Here is a 17,833-nt window from a genome sequence, read left to right as displayed (position 1 = left end):
ACACGCCCGGTGGCTACTGCACAGATGTTAGAATCACAATAGAACTTGTACACAGTAAAAAACGCAGTGTCAAATTAACACTTAAAGTGTTAATTTTAACACTACTCCGGATCATATATGGTCCCAATCTATCTAGAGTAAAAAGTACACCGTTTGTAGTGTTGAATTTACAGTGTTAATATAGCACCTTACAGTGTAGAAAAATTACACTTCGAGTGTAAAGTGTTACACTTAAATTGTTGTTTAAGTTTTACACTTGGGGTTTTTAACACCCCTGGTGTTGATTTAATTCCATTGGATTTACACTATTGGATTACACTATAAGTGTTATTTATAAGTATTCTGTTCAGTGCAAAAACTATTTACACTATTATATAGTGTTAATGTACAAGATAAAATCAAGAGTCTTCAGACAGATGTATAAATCCAAAGTTTATTTAACAAATAGGCAAAGTGGCTCCTTTATAACATATGCCAGATGTGTAAAGGTCAAATTATCACATTCATGAGGAGTTGCAAGAAAAAAAAAGTCAAGAAAAAACATAAAATCATGTTAATTTGCCTAGACATGAAGAAATATGACAGGTAGATTTGAACAAGATTGCAGAAAACTACTTGTCAACAGTTGTGTAGCATCCATGTATGCAGTTCCTCTTTGTCCCATTCAGCGAACAGGAAGTAGTATTTGAGTTTATTGCCATATCAGCATCACCGGCCGCGAGCAGGTATGCTGTGTGGTCTCTTCAATGCAGTCAAGGTGGTCTTGTATGCTGGTCCCTGCCAAAGACAAAAATAACACTCAAAGTCAGCTCTCCAATTGGCCGTCTTTATATTCGTTTTCCACAATACAATCAACACAAATGGCAATATTTTGAGGCAGACAATAGGCAGTGTGACAGAAATGTCCAAATGTACCTTTTTGGAGACGACAAGGTGTTGTTCAGCTTGATATGAGGACATCTTTCCAGGTCTCTTGCAGGAGACGAATTGATGCAAGATCGCTGCCCCATTCTAAATAACACGTGACAACTTCAGCAAAATGCATTCATGCATGAACGTGTATAGATAATCTTATTCTGAACTATAGTCTAACCTGAATCATCATTTTCATCATCTTGCACAGCAGATTCTGCAGTCAATCAGGTCCTTGAAGGTCTTGGGAGAAGCCTTTCCAGGAACTTAGCGGAGGTCTTCTAACCAAAAATCAAAACAAAAACAATCAAACAGTTACATAGCATAATGACAACCATCTCTCTCAGGAACAATTCTGTTCAGATGATTGTGTAGTCACAGAGTAGCACCGTTCACACCTGGCATTAACATTCATCTTGCACAAGCGAACAACTCGAAGTACAGGTGTAAACGCACCCAAGACGCATTGAGATTCGATTGTTCTGATGAGGTCTAGGCCACATTTTTTTATTAAAGGGATAGTTCACCCAAAAATTTTAATTCAGTAATTTACTGACCCTCATGTCGTACCAAACCCGCAAGACTTTCTTTAGTCTTTGAAACACAAATGAAGATATTTTTGATGAAATCTGACAGCTTTCTTTCCCTCCATTGACAGCTACACAACTACCACTTTGACGGTTCAAAAAGTTAACAAAGAGATCTTAAAACTAATCCATGAACCAAGCAGTTTAGTCCACATTTTCTTTTTCTTCTGTTTATGTTGGTTGATTCATGTTTATATGTGAATAAAAGTCTAAATTCAATCTATTCATCACAAAGCGATCAAGTCTCTTCAGAAAATTTGGACTAAATGGCTCAATTCATATGGGTTCGTTTTATGATCTCTTTATGAACTTTTTGAAGTGTCAAAGTGGTAGTTGCGTGCAGTATTCTTGATATATTTATTTGAGTTTCGAAGATGAACAAAAGTCTTTTCGGGTTTGGAATGACATGAGGGTGAGAAATTACAACAATTTTACACTTGTGTGTCAACTAACCCTTTAACTTTTTGCAGTTTAATATCTTGAATTAACACAATGACATAGTGATTGATGTGTCATCATGAATTATGACAATCAAGATACATCAATCACCCAAGACACATGTACATTTCAGGTCTGAACAAAGGCATTGTGTGGTTGCCCAGTTAGGTTTAAATGTTTCATGTTAATTCGTCATGTATTAAAATTTGTACTGCACATAGAATAAAATATAATGACACTCACGATTCTGGATTCATCTTCAGCATTCTGTTGCTTTCGTCTTCATTTCTGTTGCTTGGTTTCTGTAGCAATCTCATGAGAGGAGCTTCCTTCACTTGACACTGGAGGGTTCTGGGCCAAATCTATTGAAAAAGGATTTGAAAAAAATATGTCAGTTGATGCTAATATTTCCAAAATTCAGTAATGCAATACAATTTAAATTGGGGCTGTAAATAAGGTAAAAATAATTGTGATTATTGTGATTACCCTTAATTTCGATTATGCTGAGAGATGTCTATAAAGCATGGGTGTAAAATTATTTATATTCAAAATGTGCATTTAATCTGATTATTGAATACAAGTTAAATGAGTAATAAGGCATCTTAAATTTAATTTGATTTTAATACGCATTTAGAATTTATTTTACCCATAATTTATTAATGGTATTTATAATGTGAACAGAACATACAGATTCATAATAATAAAATGCAGACAGATAAATAGTTAGGACATAATTTATCCCAAAATAACATGCAGTATGAATTGATAAAGACTGATTTCAAGCTAAAGTACCTGTATGCTCTGCCAGTGCATACGCAAATGTTACCTGTAAACTGAATTGGAAGACAGATGGATTTACAGATTAGCTTTAATGCACTTTCACAATGTTTGAAAAAAAAAAAAAAAAACTTGATGGGAAGTTCGTATGTTTGTGTCTTGACGGCGCAGATATGACGACATGATATTCAGTGATAAGAACAAACATACAGATATGTAATTCTCACTTAAACATAGGGCGAATAAAACGTTTTTAAACGCTCCCTCACCTCAGTCTACAAAAAGTGCATTTGTTGTTTGCACTGCGCGCTAATTTACAAGATACTTAAACGAGCTGTTAATAATGCGCATGCGTCACAAAAACGGAACCGTTAACGCGTTCATGTATAACACAGCCACTTTTATACACACAAAACGAATATAAACTTACCATTTGAAGAATTCTCTCATCTGCGCAGAAAAAAGAGGCCCAAATGCTGCTGCTGTTTCAGACCTCCTCATCAACTTTACTGCCAGGCTTGTCGTAAGACCGGTTGAGGCCTCGGCGCGACTGAGGGCGGGAAGGCTTTCTGTCAACAAACCAAAATGAAATGAGCTAAAAATATATTTGTAATACAAATATAATTTATAATACAAACGTATTTTAAACGTTAAATCACCTTCATCCAGGAAATCATATCGTCATGAGAAACCTTCACATCATTCTGTAACGTTACATCTCTGCATCTCATGAACTTGACGAGCTTCCTTAATCCTGACAAAAACGCGCAGTTTATCATTTCTAAATGTGTTCACCACCATATTTTACCAAAAATGTTAACAAGTGTATTTACTTTTTTATTTTAGAAAGAAAAAAGCAATTCAACCTACCGTCTCGCTCGCATGAAGATAAAATGGCGTCGTCGTCTTTCGAGACAGCAGTCATCGAGGGGCGGAGTCAATACAATTCGGCGCTTTTTTTTTTTTGCACTTTCAGTGTAAAAATAAAATTACACTTGTAACTACACTGAAGAGGAGTGTTTTTTAACATTGTTGATTGTTAATTTAACTCTTTGGGAATTAATAACTTTTAACACTGCAATTTTTACACTGCCGATTTTACTGTGTATATCTGATTTCTCTATTCATTCTTTATGAAGTCCCTTGAGTCATACTAAGATGAAATGGTGCGGCTTGAGTATGTTAACGACAAAATCAACCAACTTAATATTTAAATCAAATTTCTGCATACTTTAGAAAGATGTAAACATTTAAAGGCCATCTTGCCTCCATTCCTATATTCTCATACTTAATTAATCATAAAAATAACAAATAAAAGTTGCCAGACAGATGGTGTAAATAAGACCTGAGAGTGGGCAATTATTAACTGACTGGATTTATTCACCTAAATATTTCAAGAAGCAAAACGTAATGCTTAGCACTAAAGACACTCATTCACAGTTGCTGATAACCTGTAAACTCGTGAAGTGATGTTGTCTTGGCCATTGGAATAGCATTTGTGTCCTTTATTTCTTTAATCTGATAAATTATTTGAAATTGATAGGATCTATTTGTGTGATTGTTTTTTAAAGTCACTCTATAGGACACGTTATGGGCCAAATTTGAAGAATTTTGTTTCTTATATTTTTTGCTGTGGGATAAAAAAAAATGGTGTTGCTCAGATTTATGCTGTTGTAAAGAGCCAGTTCACACAAAGATTTAAAATCTGTCATCATTTATCCTCATGTTGTTTCAAATCTGTATGCATTTCTTTCTTCTTTGGAACACAAATGTCAGTGGGGTCCTGTGTTGTTGTTTTGGACTTTCATTTTAAGGACAAAACCTGTTCTTCAAACATGCTTTTGTGTTTTGCAGAAGAAAGAATGCCATACAGGTTTGAATTTCCATTTCTGAGTGAACTAAATGAAAGTTAAGCTCTGCTTATTCGAGTGTAAGTTTACATTTCTTAATACTGTATGTGGCATAACATCATCTTCTCAGAAGCGTATTTATAGAAGCAGTGTATATAGAAAACTGAAACAGGTGATGTGATTTCAGCAGGATGTTTGAAGTGTGACGTCTGACCAGTCTTTCCTGCCAACAGTAGCCTTTTCTGTATGGAGAGTGCTGGAGACGTGGGAGGGGTGGAGGGCTGGAGGGGGTGTCAGCAGCCCTAATCAACAAATGACTGTAACACTATTGTCAGCTCCAGCCCTCCTCATTAAAACATTCCCCAAACTGCCCACGTTGCCCGTAAAGTCCCCTCTTTATTTTTAGGTGTCTAATTAGGGGCCTTTGGCTTAGGCTTCTCGCACTCTGTGTCGACTTTAAAGGGGTAATTAGGGAGATTATGTCTAGGCTGCTGTGAGAGTTTAGGGAAAACAGACCAAATGGATGGATGGATCAGGCTGGGAGTTTGGAGTAGGCAGAGGAGCATAAGGTTGCGTTAATATTCGGCACCAGCTTGGCATTGGGAGGTTGGCAAGACAAACATGTATCATAAATCAGATCCAAAAGACATTCTATGAATAACCATGTTTTCTATTACAGTTTTTGAAAGTTAAGTAGCAAACGTTTTCGCGTAAATCTTTTGTATGATAAATTGCTTGTGTGATGTGCCTTATTTTTTAAGTTGCATTATAAATATAAAATCTTGTAAATTTATTAAATGAAATAAATGTAAACATATTAGGGCTGATTAAATAAATAAAGTAAACATTAAGGTATAGTTCACCCAAAAATGAAAATTCTGTCATTATTACTCACCCTCATGTCGTTCCAAAACCCATAAGACTTTCATACATCTTCGGAGCACAAATGAAGATCTTTTTGATGAAATGTGAGAGCTTTCTGTCCCTCCATTGACAGTCTACGCAACTACTCCTTTGTCGCTTCAAAAAAGTTTTTAAAGAGATTGTAAAACTAATCCATATGAATTGAGCGGTTTAGTCTACAATTTTCTGAGGAGACGATAGCTTTCTATGATGAACAGATTGAATTTAGGCTTTTATGCACATATACACATTTATCAACTTACACATCAGTTGTGGTAAATGGAAGATCAAGCATGTTCGCATGATGTGTGAGAACTAATGAGGTTCATTCTCACGCAGCACGTTTGAGCTTCAGCAAAAACCAATGAGTTTCATTCTCGTGTGTTACACAGCACGTCTGAACTTCCTCTAGAACCAATGAGTTTCATTCTCGTGTGTTACACAGCATGTCTGAACTTCCTCTAGAACCAATGAGTTTCATTCTCGTGTGTTACACAGCACGTCTGAACTTCCTCTAGAACCAATGAGTTTTATTCTCGTGTGTTACACAGCACATCTGAACTTCCTCTAGAACCAATGAGGTTCATTCTCGTGTGTTACACAGCACGTCTGAACTTCCTCTAGAACCAATGAGGTTCATTCTCGTGTGTTACACGGCACGTTTGAGCTTCAGCAAGAGGTTTGCTCTCGCACGCCAAGCAGGTTCACTCGAGCTTCTTTCACTCTGCGAGTAATTAAAGACATAATTTTTGGGTGAACTAACCATTTAAAGGAAAAAAAAAGTGCTGGGTTCAGATATTTGTTTGGATTACACTCACAGCAGAATATGTGTACTTTTAATGGAGGTTGATTTATACAACGCTGATTTTATTCATCTCACTCAGTCCTCCAAAACAATACAAAAGTATTCTTATTTTTGTCATTTTGTTCTTTGTAGCTCATAGGCTATAAAGTTACTATAAGTTTGAGAGGAAGCTGATTTAGAAGTCCGTTTCCCCCACAATATTGATTTTTTGCTATTAATATATATTTATACAGTAAAGTGAGCCATTATAATATTGGCCATTTTCGTATTATTAATGCAAATGCTAAGTGATATCCAGGATAATATGAGTTAAAAGAAATGCATTTCCGGTGTCAATGAATGGATTACTGATGAGACTGTGTGTAGGAGAACATAATACAAAAAAGGTTTGGGAAAAAACTGTGATATGTGATATTGAAAGTGTAATTAGCAAATCCAGTAGAAATTCCTGGCTTGTCTTAAACAGCATGCATGCTGTTTTCAAATAACCAGATAAAAATTCCTAGCAATTTCCTTCAAATTCCCACAGGGATGTCTGCGGAGGCACTCATTACAAGCGCATACATGGCCGTTATTTAAGAGACAGCTGAGTCAGGCTAGATTTGGTGCAAAATCTGAAGTCCATTTCATTTCTAGCTCTAGTCCGTAGAGAATGAAACCATTCATTATGAATAAACCCGGTTCTGGCTTTAGGATGGAGAGAATCGGTACGAGACAGACCGAAAAACAGAGGGCGATTTGGGAGGGTGGCACTGGACCAGCATGGTGTAATGGAGTTGGAAGTGTCCTTAATTACACATGTGGCTCTGTGACTATGCAAGTGTGAGGCGACTGAATCTGCATGAGAGAGACCTAGACACACGGGCAAGCAAAATATAGCACAAAAATCCAAGTATCATTTATCAAAATCACACAAAACATCAAAAGAATGAAGAATCTAGAAAGAGAAACAAAATGAAAGAGGAAGCAGAAAAACAGGGAGGGAGGAATAGAGAGTGCTGCTTGGTGTGGGCCCCGTGCTGTAAATTGCATCTGTTCCTAATTAGGGAGTGCTAATGAAGGCCCGTGTTCGTCCCGGTCCCACTGAGAGACGGGCTGGCTCACAGCCTTCATCACAGAGAGACTGAAAAAGAGAGTGAGAGAGACTTTAATATCATTCGGTTACTTAGCACAGTACCAACTTAAGTCTAAATGAAGGACTGAAAGGAAATACGTCTGTAACTGCAGACAAATTCCGCTATTTGGATGCAGATTCCAACAAAACTACTCGGGTGTCTCGTGTCTTTTTAGGCGTGCACACTTGGCTGTGTCAGTGTGTGCATGCACGTTTGTAAGCAGCAGGCGTAATTAGCAGGGATTTCTCAGATAACGAGTTTTTCCTCCAGCAGCAGGGGATGCGGTAAGGTCAGGCTGAGTCGGACATTCCCACACCCTGCAGTGAATACAGGTGGCCATCCTCTCCATGGTGTGCACATGCTCTCTCATTTTTGTTGACCAGTCCTTCACTTGCATAAATTCACCATCCCACACAACTTTTACTGGAGATCAATTCCAACCCAGAAATGTAGTAAAGACATAGTTAAAATAGTATTTTTTTTACTATGGAAGTCAATGGGGTACATTAACTGTCTGGTTACGGACATTCTTCAAAATATTTTCCTTTGTGTTCAGCAGGGGGGAAAAAATCATACAGGTTTGAAAAAACCTGAGGGTGAGTAAATGATGACAGAATTTTAATTTTTAAGTGAACTATTCTTTTAACACCGCAAAATAATATGATGTTTATGCAATCAAATTGCTTGAGCTAGCTTAGTCAATATAGTGGTGCGGGTAGGACCTCAGAACCCCAGTCTATTCGCCGCTGGTTCTTTTGAGATTTTCCTATGTGGTTAAATGCATGAATGTTTCGCCAATCATTATTACATATTTGGGTCTTTAACAACCCGGATCTATATCTAACACGGACGGACGGTCGCGATAATATAAAACTCTCCTGATATTAGAGTAACAATTACAGAAGAATAAAATAAAGCATACTTTGTTGCCGTTTGTAGCTTGGAAGGGTTCAGTTTGAGCAGATGTTTTATACCTCTCTCACTGTCCTCGTCAGAGCTTATTTTCAACATTCAGCATCTGGCTCATATTCACAATCTCAAACATATTCTCAAATTTATAATTTTCAACAAAATCAATATATTGATCGCTGACAGCTTCTTCACCAGATCCACCATCAAGTGACAGTGACACTAATATTTGATTGCATTCAGTACTTGCTCTGCAGTAAATCGCTGAGCCATTTCAAGTTTTACTGATGATACTTCCTATTCTTTTGTTTTCTGCCAGTAACCATGAGTGAAACTTCACTTCATCATTATGTATTAGACATTTTCACCTTGTGGAATAAAGGTGAATTGCACTTATTCAGTCATTAAAGATTCAATTATTGTTGTGGGAAAAAAATAAACGTATACTTACACACCTCGAGTCGTTAGGGACCCTATACAATTTTTACCAAAAAATTAATGGGAAAACAGGCATTTTTTATTTAAAAAAAATTCTTGTTATATTGTTAATAATGAATTGATTGAGGAATACTGAGAAGGTTGATGTCTGTCTAACTTTAAAAAATGAACGAAGAGGATGGTAGTGAATGACGTCACTAAAGACTAGAGGTATGCGCATAAGGGATAATGGGGTTTTTCAATTAACATAAAGCCTGTGGTAAACATAACTTGACGATACTTTGACGTTTTGTTCTACAACGTACACTGCACACACTTCAGAATAACTGCTTCAAAATTCACGTTATATGGGTGTGTGTAATTTACATAGTTGAACAAAACATCAAAGTGTTGTAAGGTATGTCTACCACAGGCTTTATTTTACACATAAATCAAAAAAACAATTAAAACTCCATAGGAAAATCTCCAAGGAACCAACTGCGAATTAGACTTCCAGTCTCTGAAAATGTACAGTCCTGCTAACAAAATTTACAAAATGTAAAGTCCTGCTAACTTATTGCCCATCCCGGAGTAACTACAGATTGCACCAGCTCCAGTTTGGATCCAGCATTGGTAATCTTTTCAGGCGATGTCAACAATTGCGAAGATTTGAGATGACGGCAATTTTGGATCAACAAGCAAAACTTTCAAATATGTTCCTAATATTATCCTTACATTGTAATCATCACAAGCACAAGTTGTAATTGCTGCCTAACACATTTGTTGTGTTAGATTTACTGAATACATGACGTGAGCTAACATAACTATGGACATGTAATATTTGATGTTGATCAACTGATTACCTTATTAGGGTTTAGAGTAAAGTGTACTAGAAGAAAAATCAGGAAATGGTCTTGAAGGGGTCAGTACTCCCTGACTAGAAACACCATTTGACCAGAGAATGGAATGCAACTAATGTGTAAAGCTATTGGCGTGGTCCACTCAGTCTGCAGTGAAGGTATTCAGCTCGCACAAAAGGAACAGCTTGTGCACCTCCCCTCCCAATTACTGACCCTGACAGGGGTAAACAGAACTCCCCTCCAATCTCTGCTACATCTCCTACCACCCAGGCCAAGCTGCGGCCCTTTGATCAGACTGGAGCTCATTAATGCTCTTATCTGCTTTAATTAGCTCCCAGGGTCACGGCGGCCCCTCTAAAGCCGACCCTAGACCAGCTGTTCAAGAACTCAGATCAGCACGCCACGGAGAGCAGATCTGGGTGGGAGTTGTGTCCAAAAACAGATACAGAATCAGGTTTTCTGGCCGCAAGTTCAATCGTGAAGCATTATGCGTGTGGAAGTGGAACGGGCCCTGGGTCAGTAGCTTTTGAGTTTTCACTATTCATCTCTTCAGATATGACAGGGTCAAATGTAATTCCATACCTTATTTAAGTTTTAATGTGTCTGCATTTGTGACAAAATCCTCATTAAGAAGTTATTTGGAAGCTTAGGCCCAGATTAGGTCATGCCACCCAATGTTAGCCATCGGCCAAGAGCTGCACGGCACGCTATCAAGTTTCATGAGACATCTCGTAATGAGGTCCACTGGCTATAAAAGCTTACAAAGTTACTCAAGCGTTCAGCTGTGCTACTGGAACTGAGGACAAACATTTGTGTAATTTTAAACGTGTTGTGTTCATGCTTTATACGTGTATACAAGCAGGTGCCGGTCCATTGTTGTATAAAGTAGCACACAGCATCTCTCCACTGTACTCACAAGAGAGGGGAATAGTGCATCAAAACCAAGCAATTAATCCACAGCATGCTCTCCTGCTGCTCTGTAGGACAAACCGCCTTTGAGGCAATTGAAGGTAACCCAGACAATTAACTAGAGGGATCAGGTCTGGACAGGGACCACAAATGCAGAAACACAGGGAGCTAATAAGACACTACGTGGAGTGTTCTAGACGTTTCTAAAATATTTAAATGGGTCATTCTTGTTATGCAGTACATTTAGAGAAACATATATAGGCCTATATATATATATATATATATTTATAACATCCCCATGTTGTAGTTATATATTTCCAAATGTTTTTGAAAAGTCTGTTACACGGTGCATTATTTGATCGAAAATTATAGTAAACACTGTTATATAGTAAAATATTATTATAATTTACTGTAAAACAACTGTTTTCTATTTTAATATGTAATTTATTCCTGTGATGGCTACATTTTCAGCATAATTACTCCAGTCTTCAGTGTCACATGATCCTTCAGAAATCATTCTCATATGCTGATTTGCTGCTCAAGAAACATTTATTATTAGTATCAATGTTGAGAACAGTTGTGCTGCTTAATATTTTTGTGGGAACCATGATAACTTTTTAGGATTCTTTGATGAAAAGAAAGTACATGTGAAATACGCACATATTTTGTAACAATGTAAGTCTATTTTAATCAATTTAAAAAAGTATATTTTAATCAATTTAATGCATTCTTGCTGAATAGAAGACCTTCGAACGGTAGTGTGTATATTTTTATTAATAGCAATCATTTGTATTAAAGATGATGGAATGTTTTAGGGTCCAAACTAATTGTAACCAAATCAACCACAGAATCCATTGTATCCACTGTTAGAATTTATGTTTGTGTTCTGTTACTTCCAGAAATGTCACTTCATGGAGGATGATGTCATGAAGGAAATTGCTTTTATTAGTTAAAAACAATTTATTTTACAAAAGACTAAAAGGGTGAGGGCTCAGGAGAGCCAATAAAATGACTACCAAAGAAAACAAAATGCAATTTTTGCTTCAAACATTTCGGTTACGCAAAGTGAACAAAGATTAAGAAACCGAATGTTAATTAATAAATTGCCTTTTTCATTTTAGAAGTGCAGCAAAGACATACAGAAAAATATTTAAAATCCTCTCTATATATCAAATTTGAATGTTCACTTGAGGAAAAAAAAAGATTTTTAAAAAAGGTTTAACATTTTATCCAATATATTATGAAGTATTATGATTAGGACATGAAAAGATATACAAATGAGCGCACAAATTCCATTAAACTACGATCTTGATCATGAATCTACACCATGTATCAGTCTGTTTATAATAATTTGCAGTTGTTTTTCTTAGCGCGGTGCTCAGCAGTTATACAGCAAAAACATTCAAGGTGGTCGCATAGATTCTCTCCTCACCTCTACTGTAACGTAAAATGTATGTATACAGTATAAGAGCAAGAAAGAGTGAGCAGCAGTCGCACACGCATGCTACCGCTGAGGTGAGTCTACACATTGCTCGTGGTATATGCAAGCACCTGTAACTGTGTGACAGTGTATCAATAATGATTCATTTCATTAACAGCAGACGTGTCTGGTACTCGAATGTGTGCGTGCAGCATGTGCACAAAGTTATTCGTAGAAGTGAAGGTGGGTTGTTAAAAAAAAAATGACGCGAAGACCCACGATGTTGCTAATTCATTTACAGATTTAATTAGATGGATGGAGCCCCTCGCAGTTATTAAAACAGAGGGGAGAAAATGTTGCCAGCACCACAGCACTTTTTAATTATGACTCCAGATCCCTGCTTGCTGACGTCTGGGGAACTGCTTAATTAAAATCCTCATTATTTTACTTTTAATTAGTTCCCCCCTCTTTTGTTTCCTCTCACCATATGGCCATGTTCCATGGTCAAATCAACTTAATTGAGCTAATTAAGCTGATCAGTTTAATTATTCAAAGTCTTCTGATTGGATGGAATTGCTGTCCAGCATCCCTGCACCCCCTTCCCACCCCCCTCCATCATCCCTCTAATAAAGCTTTTTTGTCATTCCCTTCTCCTCTCATACAAATTCTTTTCAGTTATACTCAGATCATGCTCGTTTATTTATCAGTGACGTACACACCATGTCTAGTGACCTCTAGTCTCACGTAGCCAGACTTTTGGCTGACGATTTGGTCTAGGCTCTGAAATTGGCCAATGACCGCCCGCTTCAGGAAGTGGCCATCAGACTGACATGCAGGGACTATTCAGTTTTGTTTTGTTTAATGTCATTTAGGGGCATGTAAATTATGCTACATTAACAAACCAGCGTATCAGTACTTTCATGTTTACCTGCATATGATATTCCCTTCTCAGTGAGGTACTTTGCCTGATCTTCCAATGTAGATGTAAGAGGGCACACAACTAATAAACTGAAATCACTCAGGAATCTAAAAGCTCCCAGAATGTTTGCCTTCACAAAAATGTTTCCACTTTAGTGTGCCATATACATCAGATGAAACTAACCTTACTTCCTATATAGTAGGCGAAAAAAGTATGTGAGTCGAGTTCCGAATTATAGGATTCATAAAACATTAGGCGAAAAATACCCTGATAATACTATTTCTGGCGAGATTTTGAAGTGTGCAATCTGTGCATCTATGGACACTTTACTATCCCATGAGGCCACAGGAGAGGATTTGTGAATGACAGTGAAGCGTCGCAACTGACGCTGTAAGTTACATGATGCGGATGATGTACTTAATTTCATTCATACCACATAAAACACTTTTTAGTGGTCGAGAAGTAAGTTTTAAACGAACGTACATACATTATACAATTTCGGATGCAGCTTAAGCAGTGCTCAATGTGGACTGGCACTTCTATATTCGTTAGTGTACCTTCACTTTCACTTTCTTGCGTACCGCCGCTTCTCACATGTTGCTGGTACTTAGCCTCTCAGAGTCAAAGCGTCAGGTCTAGGTGATTAGTAATGACTTCACACTATCCACTCCATGAGTCACTACGTGAATTACTTTTATGATGCTAATTTGAATAACCTGAATGAATGTCATGTATAGACTAGTCGTGCAAGGAATTCCGTATTACTATCATTCGGTTCTGTGATTACGCCTCCTCTGATAGATGAGGAGCACCATTGCAGGCCTGATGTCTGAGGACTTCCATTATCACACACACAATAGTATCAAATCAGTTGTTTGGCAAATGGTTCCTTTTGTAAATAAATTCATATTGTACCAGCAATATCTCTTTTTTTAAAAAGTTTTTTTTTTTTTGCATTGTAAATTTTGCAAATTTCAAATGTGATAATGATTTGCATATGCCAGCCGGTGCACAAGAGAGTACCGGCACTCCCCCCTCCCTCCCCTTTAAGCACCGAGCTTAAGTGACCTCACACCCCCTGCTGCTGGGACAACAGTGTCTACTGAGCCTATTCTTGTGTCCCTGAGGGGCGAGACCACCACTTAAATCCCTTGGTACTAAGATGAGCTGACAACCAAAATTGTACTCTGACTGTCAGTAAATTATATCCTCACAATATATATCGGCCAAATAAAAACAGACATTTGCTTGTTTGCTGACTCTAGCTGGCCTAAGTAAAGCAGTTATGGTCATTAGCAACAATAACTGCTCTGCTAAGTCTGCTAATGAGAGCCATTAATGAGGGATGTCCTGTCTTTCAATTTTGCCAGTAACACCTCAACCTTTACCCTTTTTTTCCGGGTTAATTTATCTGTTTAAAAAAAGAAATGGATAGCATTGCATTTTAACCAGCCACAACCACAATGAGCAACGATTGACATTACATTTTATTGATCAGTTTGTATTTCAATATTATTTTCCTGCAATACCAGAGGCTGCAGTTTTCAACAGAGCAGACCTGAATGAAATCTAAAAGAAACAAACGCAAAGACTGGTACAAATACTACAGAAATTATAACATTTGCATTCTCTTTCCACCTGATTTTTAATGTAAGACAAGGCACGTGCTTTCAGTGCTTTCAGTGTCAGGCATCTCCAGTTATTTTAGCTGTGCAACAACAATAAAAAAATCACAGAAGTCAGAGAATTTGTGTCTAAAATGCTTGATATGAAAAACACACGTGTCATTATTAATAAAACATACTATGCACAGGCAAGCAGATTGACCCAGAATTTTAAGGCAACACACAGTTTCCCATTTAGCATTTTTCCATAGAAAACCATTCAAAATAAATTGTGTTTTGCATTCGTATTCTGGGCTTATCTGCTTGAAATGGCTGCTCACTGCTGTGGATGTGTGTGTCCACAGTTTGTGTTCACTACTAACTACTCTGTGTGCAGTATGGGTTACCATATTTGGCCTTCAGGTCATGTCACTTTAATAAGGTATACTCTGAATTTGATCTTTTATCTGTCATTACACAGTATATAGTTTCATCTTGAAGACGACACTACAATCGGCATTCAGGGAGTCTAAACTGATTTTAAAGTTTCCTTACACGCCTCTATCTCTCTATCCAGTATGCGGTTTGGCACTCTCCTCCACTGCTTCTCTACCACCGAAGCCAAACAGCTGTGGAGTTTATGATGCTGGCAGCTTAAAAACAGATCAGAGACAAGTAAGGAGGCCTGGTCATAGCCATATATATCAGAGGCAGGCAACAGGATCTGACTCCATTGGCTGCTGATACAAAAGATAGCGGTGCATAAGAGTTTCAGGTCACTGAAGTAGCACAAGCAGGGTATTAAACCAAAAGCCTTCTCCTATGACTTATTATATTAAATGACTGAGCATTGGATTAGATTTTCAGATTTGTGTGCCTTTGTGGGACATCTCGGAGTTATTTGAGTTAGTTACTGTGGCTGTGGTTAGCACACATTTAATTACACCGGGATATTACATTGGGCGTCTTACAATGTGTCAGTGCTCTCATCCACTTGTGGGAGTTAATGAATGATTAAATGATGCACAAAGAACTATTTAAGCTGCTTCCACAACTTTATAATTGTATAGATTTATGCACTAGGCAGCAGATGCATTCATTCAAAGCGACTTGCATTGCATTCAAGGTATTCATTTATATTAGTTAATGCTGAGCATTTATTGTCTGAATATTTTTATAGAATAAACTGCACAAAGAACGATACATGATCCATTGTTATAGTCTTTATGTTGTAGTAGGTTATCACAATGTGGTCGACCCATTGACCTGTAGTAGCAGTACTAGCCTATTGCCGTGATTTGGTAGTTGTGTTGAGGAGTAATGTAGAAGTCTATGGTCTGATAAAAAAAAAATCCCTTCATCTGTTCTTCTGCTTCCGCATCTTCACACAACATGAGGTGAGGAAACAATGTAATTACACCAATTTGCATGTGTTAATTGGATTAATTAGAGAATTGAAGAAAGAAGGGGGGAACTGCATGCATGTCCTCACAGACAAGGGCTTTTTTAAATCAGTGCACTTAAAAATAAAGTTTCTCCTTCCTTTACAAGTTGGCAAAACCTTGTGGTAGAGGTCTGATTTGAGAAACCGTTAATTGGCTTTTGAATATGTCAGACTAATTAGAAATGCACAGTTGAAGCATGATCGGTTTGAATGCAAAGAGCTACTCGCCAAGGGAGTTCTTATTTTATTTTTTGAGATTCACTAACCCCTCCTCTCACTTAACAAGATTTGGAGATAATTGCAATTAGGATCATTTGCATAAGTTAATGAATTTCTCTGATACTTTCCTTAACGATCTCAGGCCACAAAATATTTATGGAGCACTGAATCTTAAGTACAGTACATGGACCCAATACTGTAAGCTTTCACCATAATGCATTTACCACAGGGTTCATTTCAAGATGTTTTTTTCTGATTTATGTTTGCTCTGACAATGATATGTGATCAAAGTTTTTTTTCCCTTTACTTTTTGAAGCTACTGACCCCCAAATATGATCCTAATGCGAGGGACTTACATTATAAAATATATACAGCTGCATATATTTTATAGAGGACCACTTATACCGTAAAAAATTCAAATATAAAAAATTGTTGACCCTTCATGCACACCACCAGGGTACTATATAGCCTACTAACTGTAAAATATATATCAATATATACACATTTTTACATATAATAAAGTTTATATTCAACATAAAAAATAAAAAAGGAGTAATGAGATTAAAAACCACGATGATTTTATTCTGTTGAAAAAATTATAAGTGTTTTGCACTGTGACAACATTTTAAAAAATGACATTGGCTGTCCCCAATACATATCTATTTAAAAGTAATAACATTTCATAATGTAAAGGGAAATCCACTAATTATTGTTTTTTTCAGTATGATCTAACCTTATGATCCCACAAACACAGAGAATGCTTCAATGTAAAAAGTCACAGCTGGCTTTTACACCCCCTACCCATACACACCCACCAACAGACATAATGAGGTATGCTTGGCTTCTATTTTTCTTATAAGAAACACAAGGGAAAGGATTGTTTTTTATTAATCGTAAAAGTAAATTGGAAAGGAACACCTTGTGAGTGCAGGCCGTAGTAGGTTGAAAAAGAGAGAGATGGGTTTAATTAGCTAATTAAATAAACAAGATATTGGGGAGTTTAATGCCAAAAAGCAATTACCAGAAATGTCAATGAAAAAACTTCTCATACCTCTGCAAATCTGATCAGAAAAAAGCCAGATTTAGAAGTAAATGAAACCTTAAGAGGAAGGCCAGATGAAAGAAAAGGGCGGGAGCGTAACGTTCATTTCTGTAGCGACATTCACAAAGATGCACGAGACCTCCTTTTAGCAAGACCCACGGATTGAAATCACGGCAGGAGAAAGAAAGTGCCAACTCAAATGCCTTTCATTACTCTCTGTAATGATGCAGACGCAAGAGTTTGTGTTGAAATCTGGAGGGTAATGAACCATGATTTTTGGCCAGGGACTATTGGAGAGCCGTCTCAACATCAAGTGAGTGTCCAACACACCAAGCCAAAACCATCAAATGTGGATGTACACTGAGCAGAGATGTTAAGACAGCATTTTTGATGGTTATAGTTATTTAATTAAGTACTTTTTTTTTCTTTTACAGACATCTTATTTTTTAATGGTTCCTCTATTTAAACAGAGGACACAAGGAAACAGGTCAACCATTGAACACGATACAACAGCACATGAAATATATACAATTTTACTCTCAATCTGCCTCACTCTCACAACAAATGTCTTGGCAGACACTGAATCACAGTCTCTCTTAGAGAATATGCATACAGACATAGAATTTATTCTACCAAACCATTGGGGGAAAAAAACATGCCGTTTCATCTGGAGACTACGACCCTTTCAAAAAGAGCGCTTCAT

General features: G+C 37.2%; 1 long non-coding RNA gene across 3 annotated transcripts; it reads right to left on the bottom strand.

Annotated features, from left to right (window-relative positions):
- Positions 1-419: 419 nt before the first annotated feature.
- On the bottom strand, positions 420-3,685 carry LOC306995641. 3 transcript variants are annotated; one of them, XR_013796900.1, is made up of 8 exons: positions 3,585-3,685; positions 3,374-3,468; positions 3,145-3,283; positions 2,730-2,770; positions 2,181-2,299; positions 1,094-1,193; positions 916-1,011; positions 420-777 (listed from the first exon to the last, which is right to left on the bottom strand). It is a non-coding gene; the product is annotated as an uncharacterized lncRNA (long non-coding RNA). The 3 variants fall into 3 exon arrangements; XR_013796901.1 differs by lacking the exon at positions 2,730-2,770 and having other exon boundaries at positions 3,585-3,604; XR_013796902.1 differs by lacking the exons at positions 3,374-3,468; positions 3,585-3,685 and adding an exon at positions 2,424-2,451 and having other exon boundaries at positions 3,145-3,285.
- Between the last annotated feature and the right edge of the window lie 14,148 nt (positions 3,686-17,833).

Source organism: Phoxinus phoxinus, assembly GCF_949152265.1.
Source record: "Phoxinus phoxinus genome assembly, chromosome: 3".
In the NCBI taxonomy this organism is placed as follows: domain Eukaryota; kingdom Metazoa; phylum Chordata; class Actinopteri; order Cypriniformes; family Leuciscidae; genus Phoxinus; species Phoxinus phoxinus.
Note: the sequence above shows the minus strand (reverse complement) of the source record. Positions and strands in the feature narration are given on the sequence as shown.